Source organism: Pipistrellus kuhlii, unplaced genomic scaffold (genome assembly GCF_014108245.1).
Source record: "Pipistrellus kuhlii isolate mPipKuh1 unplaced genomic scaffold, mPipKuh1.p scaffold_m20_p_20, whole genome shotgun sequence".
NCBI lineage: Eukaryota > Metazoa > Chordata > Mammalia > Chiroptera > Vespertilionidae > Pipistrellus > Pipistrellus kuhlii.
Window position 1 is genome coordinate 18,740,348 of NW_023425516.1, and position 20,949 is coordinate 18,761,296.

The window sequence follows — 20,949 nt, forward strand, 5'->3', positions numbered from 1 at the left end:
CACTGTGAGAGGTAACAAAACATGACCAAGAAATTGCAGTCGTCACAGCAGCCCACGTGGCAGTCTGATGTGCCAGAGAGACAGGCCAAGAGGGAAAGCAAACGTCCTTGGCCACGGAAAGGCCCTGTGCAGCGAGGCCGAGGCACAATTTCTTGGGGTGGGCAGCCGTCCCCATAGAGCTCTGTGGGCTGTAAAAGGGGTATTGATCCCGCTGAAGCTTCCTGTAGGTTATTAAATCTCACTCAGGAGATCCAGACAAGACTTAATTACATCCATTCACAGGTGACTGTAACACGGGACTGCACCTTCACACCAGGGGAAAAGTCTTTGTCTTGCCATTGTCCAGAAAACAACCTTTTCCTGGCTGGTTTGGCTCAGTGGATAGAGCATCAGCCTTTGGACTGGAGGATCATGGTTTCAATTCTGGGCAAGAGCACAAACCTCACTTGCAGGCTGACCAATGGATGGGTGTCTCTCAGATCGATGTTTCTCTCTGTCTCTCCCCCCCTCTTCTACTCTCTTACCTACAGTGACCTGAACTCAAATGCCAATAAAGGACAACACTTTGGATAACCAAAATGCTGCTGCCATCTAAATGAAAATAGATTATCAAGACTGTAGGCTTGGTTGGTTGCTTCTAAGTATGGTAGAAAACTTGAAAAAGAAAATTGAGAGCTTAGCACTTTAAATTCCCAGTCTAAGATCAGGATAAGAAAGCAGAAAGCTTCTATGACTGTCCTGAAAGAAGCCCTTATTTTCTGAGCCCAGATTTCAGATTATTGGAAACTAATTCTGGTATTGACTATGAAGGAATGGAACCCTGCAAAAAAGAATGAAGACATATGGGCATATTCTGATGTAACCGAGGACCTCAGGTTCCCAAGGGCTTGGTCTTCCTTTGCCTGACAACATATAATGAATGGCCTCTCCTGAAGCAATTGCCTTGGAGAGGATGCTAATCTTCCTTGAGATCTTATTCCACCTCCATCACCTCTCACTGCTGCTAGACTAGATTTCTCAATTGGGGCACTATTGACATTTTTGCCTGGCTAACTGTTTGTTGTATGGAAATGTCCCGTGCACAGGAGTTGAGAAGCAGAGGGTGACACAAAGGTAGAGGAATAAATGTAACATAGCTTTTCCCCCTAGTCCCTTGAAGCTAGACAGTTCATTCACAAATATTTATTGAATACCTGCTGGTATTTTGTGACAGGCCGTTATAGGCGCTGGAGATACAGAAAGCATAACATAAACAGAACTCTTTGCCACATGGAGCTTATATTCCAGCAGTGAGAAAAGTAAAATGAAGATACTAATAGACATATTTATTTTTCAGAGTCAAAGATGTCATTGGTTGTTAGACACCCCCAATTTCAGGTGTGTTAAATTATAACACATAGCATGTGTCAAGAAGCAGTAGACGTGGCAGTGAGTTAGACAGCACTAGTTCTGACGGGAGAATACAGCAGAGAAGGCAGACAGGTAGGACTGGGTAGGTCTGAGTAGAGCCGGAGGAGATGAGGGCGCTAAGTGGATGTCTGGGAGAAGAGCAAAGGGGAAGTATACCTGCTGGATAAAGAGCAGCACCACCCAGAATGCTTTCCCAGGACGGTAGGAAGCCCATTCAGAGAAACCTCTTCCAACCGCCACATTGACAGTTACCCTTCACTACCTTTCCCCTCTAGAGGGGAGATTTTACTGAGAAAGAAGTTATCTCCACTTTCTCATCAAAGGGTGGACAAAGAAGGACTTAATTATGGGGAGGGGAAAGACCCAACATAAACATACAGCTCCACCTAAATCAGTGAACATATAGAGAAGCGCTACTGAATGCCTTAATTGATTGCTAAGATGTTCTCTTGCTAGCAGGATATAAAGAAGGCAGATGAAAGTCTTCAACATCTTCAGAAGAGAAACCTAAAGCTCTACGTTTTCTTTTCCCCAAGTGCTAACTGCATGCTCGGAATTCGAAGCACCTCTGCTTCCAGGGGCTCTTGATACATTATTCAATGTTTTAACTCATGACAAATTACATCTAAATTTCCTCACTCATGTTCATTTATAGGACATTTTTATCTTGTCTTTTTTCCCCCCACCCCCATGTACCATGCAAGCAAGAAGAGAACATCCAGCACAACATACCCTTCAGAAATAAGCTAATGGCACAATTTGGTGTCAATTTCACAGCTCAGTGAAGTGAAAGTCATCTAGCTGCCTGTCCCTACACACCTAGGAGGGGGTCTTCGGAGAGTGCCCAGCCTGATGCTGCCTGTGTCGTGCCTACAAGCAAGATAAGCTCACGTGGAGACATTATGTACAAAGAGAGAGAGCAGTTATCATTCAGACGCCCTCAGAGCTCGCCAGAGCAGAATGTAGACAGGGAGAGCAGGCCAGGCCTTCGTTTTTATGTTGTGGGAAGTTGTTTTTCTGAAGTCATGCTTACACTCACAAATGGCCGGGAACAGTAGCTTCCCTTAGGGGTTTCGATAATGTTTAGAAGCAGAAATTTTCTTTAACAGATGTGTGAGAACTGAATAACTATTTTAACAGTTTTCCATGACTCATGATGGGGAAAAATCATAGGGTTCAACTATACTTAATATAAAACCAAAATTAAGTAGAAAGATTATGTATCTCCTATGTATCAGAATTACAGTAATACGGGTGTTATTTGCAAGCACAAAGTAATGACTTCATTACACACGTAAGCCACTTCTACAAAGTAGAGGAGTACATATTAATGATTCCCTCTAATTTTACAGAGAAGGCAGTGAATCTGGGTGATACAGATAATGATGAGTCAGAACTTAAAACTTGTTTTTTAGGGGAGAAGGTCAAACTAGACAGCCTCTCAGGCTCTTTTCTGGTCTTTAAACATTCTGTGGTTCTTCGAAGCGCTAACCTTGCCACCTCCCATATTATACCACATAACTGCTACTTACTTGTTTCAAGTGTCGGTACCTTGTACCCCAAATAGAACCCAGTTAGGTGCATGTGGTAACGATCACAGCTGTCCAAGTATGTGGCACTTTGTGTGTATAAATTATCTCACTGAGTCTTCACACCACCTAATGACACAGGAACCATCCCCGTTTTTCCAATGAGAAAACTGAGGCTTAAAGGGGTTAAGCCACCAGCCAATCACAATCTAGTAAGTGGTGAAGTTCACCTTGCACCCCAGGTATCAGACTTTAAAGCTCCTATTTTTCTCAGTGTGCTATGTGGCCTCTTTAAGGAACAAGAAGAAGAAGAAAAAAAAAGTATAGCAAACTAGTAAAAATAGTAAGAATAAAAGGTGGGGGTGTGCTATACCTCAATGAAAACACTCCTTAAGCCATTCTGCACACATCCCAGCACCTGGTTAGGAAGAAAATGCATTTTTTTTCTTTTTTTTAAAGAAATAAATTTTATTGATTTCTTATAGAGAGGAAGGGAGAGGGATAGAAAGTTAGAAACATCGATGAGAGAGAAACATCAATCAGCTGCCTCTTGCACAACCCCTACTGGGGATGTGCCCGCAGCCAAGGTACATGCCTTTGTCCGGAATCGAACCTGGGACCTTTCAGTCCGCAGGCCGACGCTCTATCCACTGAGCCAAACCAGTTAGGGCGAAAATGCATTTCTTGAAAGTAAAGACACACTGAAGCAGTGAGAAACTTTATGAGAGCCCTGGCTGAGGTCAAGGTCTGGCCGACCCTGGGCGGCTAAGCCAAATAAAACAGGGAACTGAATAAGATCACCAAGATACCAGGCGCTCTCTCTAACACACTATTTTCCTCCGAAGCGCACCCAGTAGATGTGCGGCTCTAGGTGCCGGGAGGACCCCAGAGACAGCACTCACGTGGGAACACAGACTGCCCGCTTTCTATATCTGGGCTCTTCAATCATGGAGAATGGAGGGAGTCACACTGGCGGCCAGTTCTCCGGTATGAACTTTCTCAGGGTGTGGGTGTGTAAGGCACTGGGATAAGGAATGTAATGAGAATCATATGTGACTGTGCCGGAGTGAGGCTCAGAGCTGCTTACAAGGCAGTTCAACTCAGTTCAAGAATCAGAAGCGTTTGCCTCCTCCCTGCTGGCCGCTCTGGCCTGGGCACCTGAGGCTGCTCACACAGGAGAGAGAAGCACTGGGTCATACAGTGAGGGCAGAGCTGCCCATGACAGATGACATCTCGCCATGCTCTGAGCACTCAGAGGGAAATGCCAAGCACAGACCGGGGGAAGAGAAATAGAGAAATAGGGGAGGCTTTGCTGGAGGCGGTAATATCTGACCGAGGTCTTATAAAACGAGATGCTTTGCTTTGACCACGAAGGCAGGGAAAGGCCTTGTCAACAAAATGAGCAAAGAAGCAGAGGTCAAGGGAAGGCCAAAACCTATATGATATATGTGCAGAGCGAGCAGCGGTTCAGCCTCCTGGAGGTAGTCGTACGGGATGAGGCTGCAGAGAAGACAGAACCCAGTCTTGAATAATTTTGATTCTCATAACTCATGGGAAGGTTTAAGGAAGGTAGACACATAGTCAGGTTTGCATTTTAAATGCATCCCACTCTATAAGCAGCTAGTTAACTGCTGCTTCTTTGCATATGAACATGTGAACCGTTAAGAAATAGTATTGGGATATGATAAGCATTCTAAAAGAACTAACTCACACTGTTTTGCTGCTTACTTATAGCAGGGCCTACACGCCAGTCAGTATCAGTAAGTGGCCTATGATAAATGACCCATTCAGCTCTGCAGTGAGGCTGGGGACAGAGAGGGGTCTGAAGTGTCCCTAATGGAAACAGCATGTGTTCTTGTATTTGTATTCACTGAACACACCACATGTGGTGCCCACACATGGCTGAAAACTCCAGGAAACCTTAGAGCCCCCATCTATCTCCCTGACAGTTCGCACTGTAGCCAGCCTGGAAACCAGAGGCCAGGCGGAGGGTTGAATTTACTTTAATCTCTACTACGTTCTCAGACTTTTCTACGCCATGGGAAAATGAGAGTTAATTCCAGAGGTCCTCTTAAATTATGGGGACATTACAATTCAAAACGAAACATCATTCTCAACACTGCCAACTACAAAAATACTGTGAAGATAACCCATATATACCTTGTTATATGCACTAACCAAATCAATAGGTAATTTTTTTTTTATTCAGTTCAAGAGTGATCCCATTTTGCTGGTTGCAGCTCTGCCTTCATTATACACAGCCACTAAGCCACACAGGAGTTTGCTTTCCATTGATGTTCACTTAGAGAGAGAAAAGGGATCCTTCCCAAAATGTCTTGTAAGCCTCTGAAGCTTCTAGCTCATATGGGGCCAAGGATAAAAGCCCACACTTTCATTTCAAATCATAGTTCTCTTGTAAGTTCGTTTCCTAACTCTTTCCATGAGGGCCTGATAATTCTCTAGGCTAGCTTCTCTGTTTTTCCACATAGTAAGAAAAAACTAAAACTTAAAGCAGTATGGGGTATGTGGCATAGGGAGAAAATGCTGAACTGTGCAAACTGTTTACTTTCATACCAATTTTACCATGTAAATAAATACTTCCATCCAACCATAAATACTGCACATGTTCATTAATAATAGGTAGGATTTGTAAGAATAACATTAATTCCTTAATCCCCCAAATCCTTCAATTTACACTGCATCGTATAATTATTTATATAGCCCAATTATTTATTCCCAGAAGAAACACACAATTAGAAGACAAACCAAGTACCACAACTGGCGAAGGCAGAATCACAGAGGCTGAGCCCAGCCTGTGAAATGAGACAATCCCTGCCTCCAAATCCCAACTCCGCCACTTGGGAGCCCTAACCCCGAGTTTTCTCATTTGCAAAATGAAGACAAGAACAGTCTCTGCCCCACTGGAAGCTGTGAGAATTAAATAAGTGAATGCATAGAAAGTTTTTACTTCAGTATCTGCATAGATAATGTGCAAAAACGTGTAAGCACTAATTATCTTTGTTATCATCACTTTCCCTAGGTTAGCAAGGTGACTCCCCATCCCTGCAGATTGTGGGAGGAGGTGGAACAAAATCTCCCACAGGTCATTTAAAAAAATACATCTTGACAATTAATTTTGAATTATACAAGTAGTACACGAAGACATTCTCCCTTGCCGGAGATAATTTAAGTAGGAGTCAGAGGGCTGGATGAGATAATGTCGCACAATCTCGGGCAGCCCTAGGAATTGATGAATTTCCCAAGGACAAGGGCAAAAGGGCAGCACCTTGGCCAGGACTGGTGATGCAACTGGGCCTCAGCCAAGCTCCACTACCCCCGAGGCAGGGTGACATGCCCTCGGTGGCTGCTTCAAGCTCCCACCGAGGCTGGCAGGCCCTTAATGGTAAACACATTGTCCGGCAAAATGAGAGATGGATGTGTTTCCAGCTCAGGAAACTTAATAAAAATCCTTTATCTATTTTATTGAAAACTCAGTTCTGAGACATTACCTCAGAGGTCAGGCCTGAGGACCAGCCTCTCACTCGCTATTTCATGTTGAAACCAATTCACTCTTCTAAGAGCAGCATCTCTGAGGTTTTACTCAAGATTCAAAGGAAGACTCCCAGCCACTTAATTGTAACACTTCCATTAGCACTCAGCTAAGAAGTTAATTCTACATGTCTAATTAAGTAATGGCAGATCATGGTCCTGGAAGACAAGTTGTGGAGATTTATGAACTATTTTCAAGATTTCAAAAGCCTCTAGGAAACGGTACTAGTAAACTGTGCAGTCTAACTACACGTCACGTTTCTTTGCTGTGCCTAGAATTCCATCAGCATCATCCAATCACAATGATTATTCATAGTGATCATTTCAGTAAGAGGTTTTTCTGTTTAACGTCCTAAAAGATGTGCACAGAAAAGATTACTCAGGCATTCTTTGGTTTATACATCCCCTTGTCATATTTCAAACCTCAAAAACCCTATTCACTCTTAAGATTTCAAGCTTAGTTTTCTTATTATTCTCTTTATACTGTCGCTTTTAAAAAGAGATTATCCTGCTCTGGCCAGGTGGCTTGCTTGGTTGGAGCACCATTCCATACACCGAAAGGTTGCATGTTCAATTCCAGGTCAGGGCACAAAACGAGGTTGCTGGTTTGGGAAGGCAAGTGATCAATGTTGCTCTCTCGCTCGCATCAATTTCTCTCTCCCTTCCCCTTTCTCTATCTCTAAAATCAATATGCATGTCCTCGGGTGAGAATTTAAAAAAAGAGATTAAAAAAAAAAAAAGAGTTTCTATCTTTCTCTCCCTCTCCCTTCCTCTCTGAAATCAATAAAAATATATTAAAAAAAAAAAAAAAGTTCACACCAGGACCATCAGCATTTTTCCTAGACCTCCAAAACAACTGATTATTAGCCACATCCACTAGCTATTAATATAAGACATTCTCCACTCAGTTACTCATTTTTTTTTTTGAAGAGGAGGAAATCAAATTGTATTACATGCAGTGAGAACACAACTCAAAAAGAGGCATAAAATATTCAGAATCATAATATGTGCACATGAGGAGGTTACATGGTAGCATGCTACAAGTCTCTTTCCAGAACAGCCCAAGGCCAACATTGGAGTCATTTCATTTCTATTTTTGCTCCAAGTCATTTGATAGCAATTCCAACAGATTTTCAACAACTCCTGTCCCATTACCCAGAGTAGCTAGAGACATTGGCTAAGATCCGCTACAACTCCCTCACAAAAGCAGAGCTTCGGTATATCACTTGAAAAATAAGATGAAGTCTTTAATCATTTCACCATGCCACACCTGCGATTTTGTCTCCCAACTATTACAATGTACTGAGTTGAGAATGGCTGCAAAACCAGGAAAGGAGGGAAGAAGCAGATGATGGTATGCATGTCTCCATGATACTGAAGCCAGGTAGTTAAGCTGTAACTGCTATGATTAAACCCATAAATGCAGATGGTGTTGTCTCATCTTCCTAGAAGCATTTGTCTAAATGAAAACAGCTGAAACCAGAAAAAAAAATTATCATTTGCAATAAGTTTAATGCTGGGGTCTATTTTCCCCTCATTTCATATCACCAGTTTCATCTCCATGAGCACTGCTGGAGTCTTTTAAAGATGCAGACACCGGGAGAAACTCAGGTTTATGTTCAAAGGCCACGAAAGACCTGGCACTATCCCCCAGCAGTGCCAGGACAGATGTGATGGCAGCTAACTCATCCAACAAGCCCAGATCCATGTCCTGCCCACTGCTCCTCCCCCAACAGAAGTTATTAGTTACATGGTTCAGCTATTGGTTTTAGAAACACACTGGCTGATTGATCACCAACTGCACTGAAATCATTATATACTATTCTATAGCCCATAATAGGTATTCATTAAATATTAATGCATGAGTAAAAATAAATTTAATAAAACTTTAAGATTTAGCCCTAGCCGGTTTAGTTCAGTGGACAGAGTGTTGGCCCTCGGACTGAAGGGTCAAAGGTTCAATTTCGGTCAAGGGCATATACCTCAGTTGCAGGCTGGATGGCCAATCGATGTATCTCTCTCACATCAATGTTTCTCTGTCTGTCTCTTCTCCTCCCTTCTACTCTCTCTAAAAATCAATGGAAAAAATATCCCGGGGTGAGGATTAACAACAACAACAAAAAAAACACCTAAGATTTAAAAACCAATAGTGTACACAAAGTCTGAGAATACAATTTTAACTTCTATATGAAGAAAAATTTGACAGTAATAATGGCAACTTAACATTTGTGCGTTTGTTTGTTTTTTTCCAGTTTGGATTCACAGTCCTAGAGATAACAAAGCAGTTGATGTTAGTTCAGAAATACTAGGTATGTCACAAAACTATGAGAAATGGCTGTGTCTCTAAAATATAAGACAAATGCTAGAAAAATCTAGTCCAGACTATTATAGATATTCTCTGATCAAATCACATTTCTAAGAAAAAAAAATGTGTTGCATGTTCAATGGATGGAGCACCAAATATGAAAAGACAGCTCAATGGGTTTGCATCATGATTTTTTTAAAAAAAGAATCAGCTAGCCACCTTTATGTATGATGTCTAGAATCCACTAAGAGCAGTTATAATGGAAATGTCAGATGAAACTACTTCACTATTTGCCTTTAAAAGTGTTGTGCTGCATTTTAAAGACACTTAGATAGTTGGCATTAAAAACTGTAGTGACAGGGTCACGTGACTTCTCCCAAGAGGAAATCGCATGGAAAGGGGGGATGGGCAGAAGGAGACACTGTCTGGCAGAAGAAAAGGAAAGTCGGTTTTTAGCCCCAAACCCTCTACTGCTGAGGTTTTCCAACAAATCAACTGTCAATGCATTTATCAGCAAAATGTCTTCCCACAATGCTGGTACTTTCAATCAATGCTGTGTTCTCTTGGATGAATGCTTCAGAGAAAAGACAAGAACAGATGTGGAAGATGTAATAATTTATTAGGAATAGTAGAGCTTGTGCTTTGTTTAGGGCAATCACGCCCTAAAGCATAATCTCACAGGATATAAACATACCTCTCAACAATTCTCTTTTTATGAAGCAGGAGTAGAAGTGGAAAATTAGTAGTTGTGATATTGTATTATAACATTTTGCATTAAAGGGGACAAGTTATGGAGTAATTCTCCAGGACACTATCTGTTCTCGTTAGCTAAGGAAACAAAAGTAGTGTGTCTTACCCATCTGGAAAAAAATTGGGTTAAAAGTTTCCTCTTATTTCTTCTTTATAAATATGTAATAGGAATCCCAACAAGGCAGACAGCTAAGAAATAAAAGTTTATTTCTTTGGGGCCAGAACTAGAATTATTATTATAGTGCTGAGTCTCCAACCTTGCCTTTTATTGTGTTTTGAAAAACAAAAAAGGAATTCATTTTTAACATGATGGATTTGGAAAACAAAAAGTGAAATTACATCAAAATCCTGAAACCAAGTGAACGAGCTTTTCAAAAACAAAACAGCACACTTCCTGTCCGAGGAAGCACCGAAGGGCAGAGGACGCAGGTGCTGTGGGAGGCCCTGGAGGCCCCGGGGCCCTGGAATGAGAGACCACAGGGGCTTCTGTGGGAGATTCTGCAATGGAGGCCAGGTATGGCCAGGTTCTGGTCCAGGCTGAGGCCACGTGGTCAAGGGCATGAAGATCAAATCCCTGGAAATCTACCTCTTCTCCCTGCCCATCAGGGAATCTGAGATCATTGACTTTTTCCTGAGGGCATCCATTAAGGACAAAATTTTGAAGATTATTCCTGTGCAAATGCAGACCCACATTGGCCAGAGGCCCAGTCCAAGGCATTTGTCACCATTGGCACTACAAAGGACAGGTTGGTCTGGGTGTTAAGTGCTCCAAGGAAGCACCATTGCCAACTGTGGGGCCATCATCCTGGCCAAGCTCTCTATTGTTCCTGTGGGGTGAGGCTACTGGGGGAACAAGACAGCAAGCCCCCGACTGTCCCTTGCAAGGTGACTGGCCACTGTGGCGCTGTGCTGTGCACCTCATCCCTGCCCCATGGGCACTAGCATTGTGCCAGCCTCTGTGCCCATGATAATGGCCAGAATCAACAACTGCTACACCTCGGCCAGGGACTGCATTGCCCCCTTACACAATTTCACCAAGGCCACCTTCAATGTCATATCCAAAACTTAGACCTATCTCACTCCCAACCTCTGGAAAGAGACCATGTTCACCAAGTGCCCCTATGAGGAATTCATTGACCATCTTGTGCAAAGACCCACACCAGAGTTTCTGTGCAGAGGACCTGGGCTTCAGCTGTGGCCACCACATAACTTTATACAAGAAAAATAAAGTGAATTAAGCCTGTTTTTTTAAACACACACACACACACACACACACACACACACACACACTCAAACCAGAATGAAATCTGTCATCGGAGAAATAACATCCCTCAAATAAAATTGTTCCTTGTATATCTTGTTTGGCATGACCTGGTGTACTGTAAATACATGCTAAAAGAATGACAGGCCAGTGTTTCCCAGACTCAGGACCAAATCAGCTCTAGACTAAGGATTCACTGTCAGACCACGCCAGAGGGCTGCCCTTGCCCTTCCATGTGACACTAGTTGTTATTACAGGAGGGTGTAGACAGTAAGATGAGCAATATCACCTACTCTTATTTCGTAATCATCAGACCTAATTTCCTGCTACTTCCCCTCTCACCCTTGGTCCTAGAAAGGGAAATGTCACCACATTCACTGTCCAAGATCATGACATGACTGTTTCCTCATATAGGCATTTCCTAGAGAGGATCCTCCAGCTCTGCTGTGCCTCTTCTCCTCCGCTCGGGATGGAGGTGATAAAAATCTGTACCTTCTTCCAAGTCTCAGGAACATTACTCTAATAGAGACTCTTGATTTCTCTCAAGGACAATTAGCTCATTTAACAAACAGCTGTTGAGTTTCTGCTATGTGTGAAGCAGCATTCTAGATGCTCGGGGTACAACAGAGAACAAAATACACACAAAATTCTGTTGTCATTGAATAACACTCGAGGAGGAAACAGGCAATAAAAACTTAAATACGGCAGCAATGGAGTCAGAGTTAGTACGATGGAAGACATTGTGCGCTATGGAGAAAGAGCAGGGAGGGGGACGGAGAATCCTGGCAATGCGTTAATCAGAGAAGGCTTTGCTGAGAAGGTCCGGTGTGCCTGCAGCAGGGAAGGAAGTCACAAGAAAGGTTAGAGGGAGTCAGGAGCTCAAACCTTGAAGGGTCTTGGAGGCCTCGGTAAGCATCCTGGCTTTGTCTGTGTCCATGAGTCTTTCTTTTTTTCTTTGATTAATCCCTTCACTCTTCTCACCCAGCCCCTTCCTTTCCTCTCTGACAACTGTCAGTCTGTTGTCTGTATCCATTAGTCTATACTATGGTGATTGCCAGAGGGAAGGGGGCGTGAGGGAGGTAGAAGAAGGTAAAGGGGGAATAAATAGTGATGGAAAGAGTCTTGACTTAGGGTGGTAAATATATACAATATACAGATAATGTACTGCAGAACTGCATACCTGAAACCAGTATAATTTTATTAACCAATGCCATCCCAATAAATTCAATGATAATAATAATAATAATAATAATAAAATTTTTAAAAAGAACCCTGGCTTTTATTCTCTGTGAGCTGGGAACCTGTTTCCATGGTTCTGAGCAGCAATACTCTGTTACTATTTTAACTGGGTCCTTCTGATAGATGTTAATAGGTTTTCCACATAAGAATTCCAATAAATTTGAGTCACTCTCCCTACTTACATAACCCCCTATCTAATCCCTTTATGATTAACAAAGTACCTTAAAGTCTGAGAGCTCCTACAGGAAGAAGCCTACTAAGCTTCCTTTTCAGCCCAGGATATCAGACGCTTACTATGCCCATAAACCCTTTTTATTATTGGAACCCCTTCTAACATCTTACACAATACACTCAGAACTCAGGCCAGAAAACACTGGGCTAGATGATCTTGAAGGTCCTCTGAGATCTAATATTCTAAGATTCTGTATCAGAACCATTTTAACAGAAGATTCCTAACTACACTTATATTACATGGGATCAACAAATTTTGATGTGAAAAACAGATGAGACAGCTTCAGGCTTGAGATATTTCTTCTTTCTCTTCCTTACTACAGTGAAATAATAACCAAGAGAAGGAAATCAGTACTTAGAAGCAAAATCAGGGCTAAAATCTCCCTCGGCACACTGTGAGAGGAAGCAAAATCAACACTCACATCATGGTTCAAGCAGAGAGTCCTCAGTGGCTCTTATTTGTCACATCAGGGTAGCTCCTCAGCTTGAACTATTACAACTAATACAACCCTGCAGCCATTTGTATCTGACACAAATGTTTATCTCAGCTACTGACTTTGTAAATTAGATTTTATACAAACAATAGTTCTGAGCCACTAACCTAGAAAAATAGAGTTTTCCACACTGCGGCAAGGCTAAATTAAAGTTACATTTTTCAAAGTGATATATTCATTATCCAATTTTTTCTTTGATCTTCTCTTATCCGTATCAAAGTATCTCAAGTAAGTCTCATAGGTCCACAATATCTCTTAGTCACTGAAACTTAATATAAACTAATAGCCTATTCCTATAGTTTCCTTTCTGAAACACGTGAGATTTTCCTTCTTAAAGTTAAAAGTAATGTATAGAATAAAATCAGTCTTAATGAAGAGTCCTAGACTAACAGATGTAGGCATAAGTCTGCCATTTGTTAAGGATTCCAAGGAGTCAGATATTTTATACAAATCACTGTTAAGTTCTAAGGCAGGGACTGACCAAACAATAGCCTGAGGGGTAGGACAAATCTGTGATCCCACAAGTCCCAACTAGCAATAAAGAACCAGGGCTTTGCCCGGCCAGTGTGGCTCAGTGGTTGAACATGGACCCATGAACCAGGAGGTCATGGGCTGAGATGTGCAGGAGGCAGCCAATCAATATGTCTTATAAAAAAGAATGAAATCTTGCCATTTCTGACAACATAGATGAACTCTGAGGGTGTTTTGCTAAGTAAAACAAGTCAGATAGAGAAGACAAATACTGTGTGATTCCATTTGTATGTGGATTCTAAAAACAACAAAAGTAAGCTTATAGATACAGAAGAACAGACTTGAGGTGGGAGGTGGGGGAATGGACAAAACAATGCAAATTTCCAATTATAAAATAAATAAGACATGGGGATGTAAAGTACTACACGGTGACAATAGTTAATACTGTATTGCATATTTGGAAGTGGCTAAGCAAGCAAATCTTACAAGTTATCATCATTCAAAAAAATGTATAAGTATGTATAGTGATGGATGTTAACAGACTGATTATGGCGATCATTTCAAAATATCCAGGGTAGGACAAAAGTATATTTATAGTTATGAGCTTGAAAAACAGAGTTTATTCTTGTATGGTTTATTAATTATTGTATTTTTACAGACGAACAACTGTAAACCTACTTTTGCCCCAATCTGTACACAAATATTAAATCATTATGTTGTATACCTGAACTTAATATCATTTATATGTCAATTATACCTAAATTTAAATTTGTTTAAATAATAAATCTATTGCATTTGGGCTTCACATATGACAACACATTATATATAAAATAGTCTGAAATAAATATCTCATGGCTAGTGACACAAAATGAAAAGTAAGTCGTCCCCCCCAAAAAAAATCAGAAATATGTACATTACTTTTTCTTTAAAAAGAACATTCAATTCTAAACTGGTACAATTTTACCACATACAGATGCAGTCTGCGTTTTATTTCATATAATCATCCTATTTTCCTATATCTACACTACTCAGTAAGTTCCCGTATCAATTTTTATATACATGTAGAACAAAACAGATAAAAGAATGTAATACTTTGTATACTTAATGGAGTGATGTTGATAGATCAATGAACCTGGGGAACATAATGTTTTTCATTAAACCCTCCTCAGAGTCTATCTGGCAGGAGATCCTGTTGACGCAGCATTTAGGGAACGCTGAGCAGAGAGGATGAAGCCTAATCTAAGGCTTGATCTCAGGACAAAAAGAGTAGGAGGCTAGTTCCGGCCAGAAGAGAGGACCCGCAAACAGAATAGTCGGAAATGATCCTGGAAAGGCAATTAGGAGCTGAACCAGGAAGGACCAGGGCTAATGCAATTAGACTTGGATTTGTGGTGAGTCCCTAGGAGGTTTGCACTTTGAAATTCTGCTCTGAAGTCTGAGGGGAAATGGGTCACAGGGAGACATTGGGTAGGCAAAAGGATGAACTCAGAGAGGAGAGGAGAAACTGCGTGCATCCCGTGGGGTACAAGAGAGGCTTATAAAAGGCTTAGTAACTATAATAGTAGCTATTGTTATGATATCACAGTTTTGCTAAAAGACCAGTAGTGCTTCTCAAAAATCATCTCCCATGCTAGGTTACTGATAACTGACCTACCTTAACTTACTTATCAACTTAAAATTCTTGGTTTCACATATCTGTGGAATCTAAAGATCAAAATAAATAAATGAACAAAAACAGACTCACAGGTACAGAGAAAGACTAATAGATTGCCAGAGAGAAGAGGGGTTGGAGGACTGGGTGAAAAAGGTGCAGAGATTAAGAAGTACAAATTGGCAGTCATAAAATAGTAACAGGGATATAAAGTAAAGCATAGGAAACAAAGTCAATAATGCTGCAATAGCTATGTATGGAGTCAGTAGGGTACCTGAAAATCAGGGGACCACTCTGTAAAGTATATAACTGTCTAACCCACATGTGTCAAACACAAGGCCCGCGGGCCAAATCCGTCCCGCCAGGCCTTGCAATGTGGCCCGCACCACGCTGTCATCACTGCACTCCGCTGCGTTTCCATCACAATGACAGTTTATGACTGTTCAGTAAACCATTCGGCCCGCGATTTAGGCTGGATTTTAGATTTTGGCCCCTTCTCTGATTGAGTTCGACACCCCTAGTCTAACCACTATGCTGTACACCTGAAACTAATAAAATATAAAAATGATTATAAGCTTTAATTGAAAAATAAACATTTAAATTAAAAAAAAAATTCCTTAAAATTCTTGGAACAAGACAAACAGCAGAGAGAGTAATGTTGAAACAAAAAGTCAAAGTCATTGTGGCCAAGATAACATAGTAAATGAGACATATACTCAGAAAATCTATGTAGTAACCACTGAACCATACAAATCTTAGGGTAGAAATGGCCTTTAAATGTTCTCATCAACATTTCTTCAATAGTACGCAGATAGAAGTGAGGCAGTCCAAATATTTCAGAGATAATGATAATTAAAATAATTCTTCTTGTAGGTTTTTGTGGGAATTAAATGGAAACAAAAATGTTAACGTAGCAGGTAAACTGATTCTAGTCACCCTTTGTCCCATCTTTTTTTTTTTTAGGACAAGTTCATTGCTTCCTCAAAAGGAATTAAATAGAAAATACATATTAATGCACTTATAACCTGGGTGTATCATTTTCAGTTATGCTCATTTATGAGATAATTAAGCCATCACACTGTGGTAGAGTGATTGCATTGACAGCTGTAATTCTTCAAGTCCCCTATTGAGGATGTGGTGCCGACTCTGGCTAAGTCAAGTTCAATTGCTTAGTCCAATAAGATGTTAGCAAATGTGATAGAAGCAGAAGCTTGCCAAGCACTTGCCCCTGTGTCTTCATAATTAGAGAATGCCCAGGGTGACCCACAGCTGTCTAGAGGTAGCCTCAGATACACGAGAAAGGCTGGACAAGATCAGGGAAGCTACCCAGCCACCACCCAGATATCCTCAGCTAATTGCAAATATGTAAGTCCCACTGAGCCTAGCTTTGACCAGAGATATGTAAAGCAAAAATAAGTGTGTATTGTTGTAAACCCCTGTGGTTTAGTGGTTGTTTTTTCATGCAGCATTACTATAGCAACAGAAATCTAATATACACAATTATTAAGCATGTGACATTTGTGTTCTCATTAACACTATAAAAGCCACACTCACCAGAATGACTGACTACATGACAACATGAGTTGTATGTATTTGAATAAAGGCTTTGAAGCATTTAGATTTTAATAGAGTTGCATCAAATACGGGGATTTTCCTATTTTACTATTTCTAAACTCAAAATCAGAAGGCCAAGATATTGAGTTGCCAAGTTATATTCATTAGAAACAATTATCTTGTATAATAGCTGACTTTGTATGTGCATCTGAGGGATTAGCAGAGTACTGTATTAAATGCTAGGCTAAATGACCTATGGTATCTTTTCTATTTCCAATTTCTATGATTGTTAATTCTATATCTTGAAAGAAGCTGTTGGCAAACTACACAGAAACCCTGGTTTCTAGAGAGAAGAAAAAGCAGCTGGATTTCTATTTCTATTTCCTGGAAAGGCTTCTTCAGCATTCCAAAGTCTAATCTTGGCATATCAATCTAGAAAAAACTTTATAAGCTGGGAAATCCATTCCTGATGATAGCTATTCAGGACACTAAAACAGCTAGGTGCCAGGGCAAATTACACTTAGCAAGTGGGAACAAGGGAAGGGGAAATATCTTAAATTTGGTGGGAGGGAGACCCAATCATTGCTTTCTTATGATCCTTTACCTATGTCCACTTCTTTCTGTAACCAAGAGAAATAAAGTATATCAAGAAGAAAACATGGATGTCTGAGAGTCAAAACAGTGAATGTGCTAAAACACACAATATATGTTGAGTTCCTCAGAGCGAGAGCATCATGTATATTAACCTAGTACTATTAATCCTGCTGTCCAATCAGCACACGAGAGTTAAGCCTGTAGTGCCTGATCAGAACTAGGCACCCTCTAAATAGAGTAAAGCCAATAACATCATTATAATTTCTAAATTCTTGGTGCAGGAATGGAGTCTACAAGTTCAACAGCGGAGACAGGGTGGGTGAATACCAACAAAAGTCCTTTTAAAAGACCTATTCATGAGGTTAGGTAAAAAAATCTTTCCATCCAGGTCTCCGAAACACATCCTGGAAAGGCAGACTGACTTCAAGACTCATCTATGTTAATGATATATATGGGAATGAAAGCCAATGGCCACGGTAATGCATACTGAGTAGCAAAAACCATTGAACCAGAGCAGGCTCTGTGACATACTAGTTTGAAAATATCTGATTCTAAAAGAGTCAGTTCTCCTTTCAAGTTGTAATGAGAATTCCAGATCTTCCCCAAGTATGCAGTTAATGGGAAATGCAATGATCCTCACCATACCTTCATGCCCAATTCCTGCTATTTTCCCACTTACAGATTACTGGGTTTTTTTATTATGGTGGCATTCTTTATCAATGCATCTAGTTTCTTAGATGTTAGATCTTGGACACCCTTCACTAAATCAGTCTTTTTGAGAAAAACAGTAATATTTCTTCCTCAGAATTATTTAATTTCTATTTTTCTATGTGGACAAGAAAGAGTGATATTTATTATGATGGTATATTTTTCTGATCTATTTCCTATTACTTAAAAAAAAAAAACTCCTTTTTACACTCATGATCATGAAGAAAAGACACTCTATCTTTAATAAAGCGCCCAATTTGGGTCTCAGTGTGCTGGCCAGTGAATGCTTGGGTACTGCCAACACCCAGCGGCCTCCTGGCAGTACAGGGCCTTCTAAAAGCTGTTCTCTGGCAATGGTGTTTCACGCAAGCACTAATTTTATTATAGCTAGTTTATGATTTTCCCTCATTTCCCTGCTATTTTTAAATGTGGGGCTGTAATAGGAGGCAGCTAGAGGCCGGGAGATGAAGGAACCACTGCACGCTGTTGGTCTCTGTGGTATCAGTGGCCGTTGGAAGCTAAGGATTCAAATGCAACGTGAAAGAGTATTTGAATACAGGGTCCCTTAGGGGAGCTCTGCCCAACGAGAAACATATTGCTTTGCTGTCTTCATTTTCCTTTTAATTTCTGCTTTTAAGTCCTTGTGGTCTCTCAACAGTCTCCCCAGTTTTGTTCTTTAAAGTTATTTTTGTACATTGCCCATTCTTGCCAGACTTATTTAGCTACATTTAATAACACTGTCTTGGGGGGGGGGGGGAGTTTTTGACTTCTTGCATAATGTACCAATACTAATTTCTGTAACACAATAAAACAGCTTATGATGCGAACAAGACATTGCAAGAAGAAATGACAAATTTATTCGATGTCATTCTACATGTTATTGTGGGGTGAAGCTTTTCAGAAAGACTGACTCTGAATTTATGCTAGTCAGAAAAGGAGTTTGGAAAAGTAGAGTGGTATTCAAGTATGGTATTACTGGGATAAAGAAAGATATTTATAAAATGTTACGTTGGGGGTGGGGGTGGGAACCATGTGTTTTTCTTATAACCGAGATAAACAGAGATCTCAAATAGGAAAATGACAACAATCTCTATAATTAGAAAAGGGGAAACAGCTCAGGATGCACAATGAGAAATACCAGAGCATCCTGGCTTAAGGGGGAAGGAAACACATGCAGGAGAGTAGGGATCAATGATAAGAACATTGAGTTAGGAGTCAGAAGGCTGGCAGACTAGTTCCAAATCTACTCTTACTCGGCTACATAGACAACCTTGTACCCTGGGTTTCTTCATCTATAAAATGAGATCTCCCTAACTCCATTGCATCTCTGAATTCTTTTTCTTTTTTTAAATATATTTTTATTGACTTCAGAGGGAAAGGGAGAGGGAGAGAGAGATAGAATCATCAATGAGAGAGAGAATCATTGATCGACTTGCCTCCTGCACTCTTTACACTGAGGATCGAGCCCACAAACCAGGCATGTGCCCTGAACGGGAATCAAACTGTGACCTCCTGGTTCATAGGTTGACGTTCAACCACTGAGCCATGCTGGCTGGGTCAGTTTCTAGAATTCTTATGTGTCCCAGGACTGGATACAAAGAAATTATTGATTTATTTTCTGTTGCTTACCTTAACTATCCTCATTTATTATTCCTTTAATTCTTGTGAAAAAAAGCAAAAGGCAAAAGACAAAGTGAGACAATTGGGGAAACATTTGATTCCTAAAACTGCATTTAAAAAAAAAAAAAAGCAAATATTAGAAATGTTACTCCATGGGGCTACATTCATTCTAAAACAAAACAGAGAAGGATGAGAAGAGTCACAAGCACATAAAATTATGGCTCTGGCAATACTATTAAGTAGCAATAATCCCTGGATCAGACATTGCCTAACAAATGTACTTTGTCTGGAGAAGCTGAGAACCCAAAGCAATACTAGAATTATTTTCCAGACTGTCATCAAGTACAGATTACATTTTGTCACTTAAAAACGAAGCAAAACACACTGTAAAATTAGCTTTTATATGTATAAATGTCAAGTGTCAAGCAATATTTATTCCCCACTAATTTCCTTTCCTATTTACCTATTTCCATTACTTATGTTTCACTTTTCACAAATAAAAACTAAATGGCAGCCTGGCCAGTGTGGTTCGGTAGTTGAGCGTCGACCCATGAACCAGGTTGTGGGCTCCATCCCCAGTAAAGGGTGTGCAGGAGGCGGCTGATCAATGATTCTCTCTCATCATTGATGTTTGTCTCTCCCTCTTCCTCCCTCTCTGGAAGCAATAAGAATATATTATATATATATTTTAAAAAGAACAAGCAGCATTTGGATGATTCATGATACCCCTCTCACCCTTTCCAGGAAAGAGATGGATCTGAATTAGTGATAAGATTTGAATAGATATATTGGTGGTTATGATACTGTCAAGTATGCATAGTCACTAGAACTTCTCTAAAAGCTTTCATGGCTAGAGAATGATAATGCAGATGATGAGGATGGTGACGCTGACTCTTGTGACAGTTAATACCGACTAACCAGCCCCATGCTTTTTGCCCAACTGTGCTTAATGTTTTATTACATACTAGAGGCCTGATGCACGAAATTCGTGCAAGGGGCTCAGCCCTCGTGGCCCCAGCTGCCTCGGGACTCTGCCCTCTGGTTGTTCCAGAAGTTCATCCGGAAGTTCTGGAAGGTCGTTCCACCCTCTGGTCTAATTAGCATATTAGGTCTTTATTATATATGTTTATCACTATTTTATGGGTTAGGAAAGAGAGGCTTAGTAAAAAAGCTTAAGTACCTTGCTCAAAGTCACACAACTAGATAAGTGTGAGTGAGGACTCAACTGAAGTCTATTGGATCTTAACCCATGCTCTGCTTATACATTCAGATCAGCATACTTAATTTTTATATATCTAACACTTCCAGAGATTTTGGGAGTTTTATTATCTTAAGGATTTTACTCATCCAATAACCATGTAAGCCTCTTGTATGCCTAGTAAAACCTCCTAAAAGATAGTTAGAAAGTAAAAATGTAGGTTCAATCAATTATTACAAATTCTAAATAGCATCAGTTAATTAAACCAACTGATTAAATAGTAAAGAGTTAGCAGAGATTGAAAGTTCAGGTAAAATTTAGAAGACTCATGGCACTCTCAATCTCTCTCTTCCAGAAAAGGCGCAAAGATACACACGAACAAACT

General features: G+C 40.5%; 1 protein-coding gene and 1 pseudogene across 3 annotated transcripts in view; one reads left to right on the top strand and one right to left on the bottom strand.

Annotated features, from left to right (window-relative positions):
* Positions 1-20,949, bottom strand: part of TTC28 (tetratricopeptide repeat domain 28) — a 318,471-nt gene that overhangs the window by 147,755 nt on the left and 149,767 nt on the right. The gene's annotated exons all lie outside the window — the stretch shown is intronic.
* Positions 10,097-10,786, top strand: LOC118725615 (annotated as a pseudogene).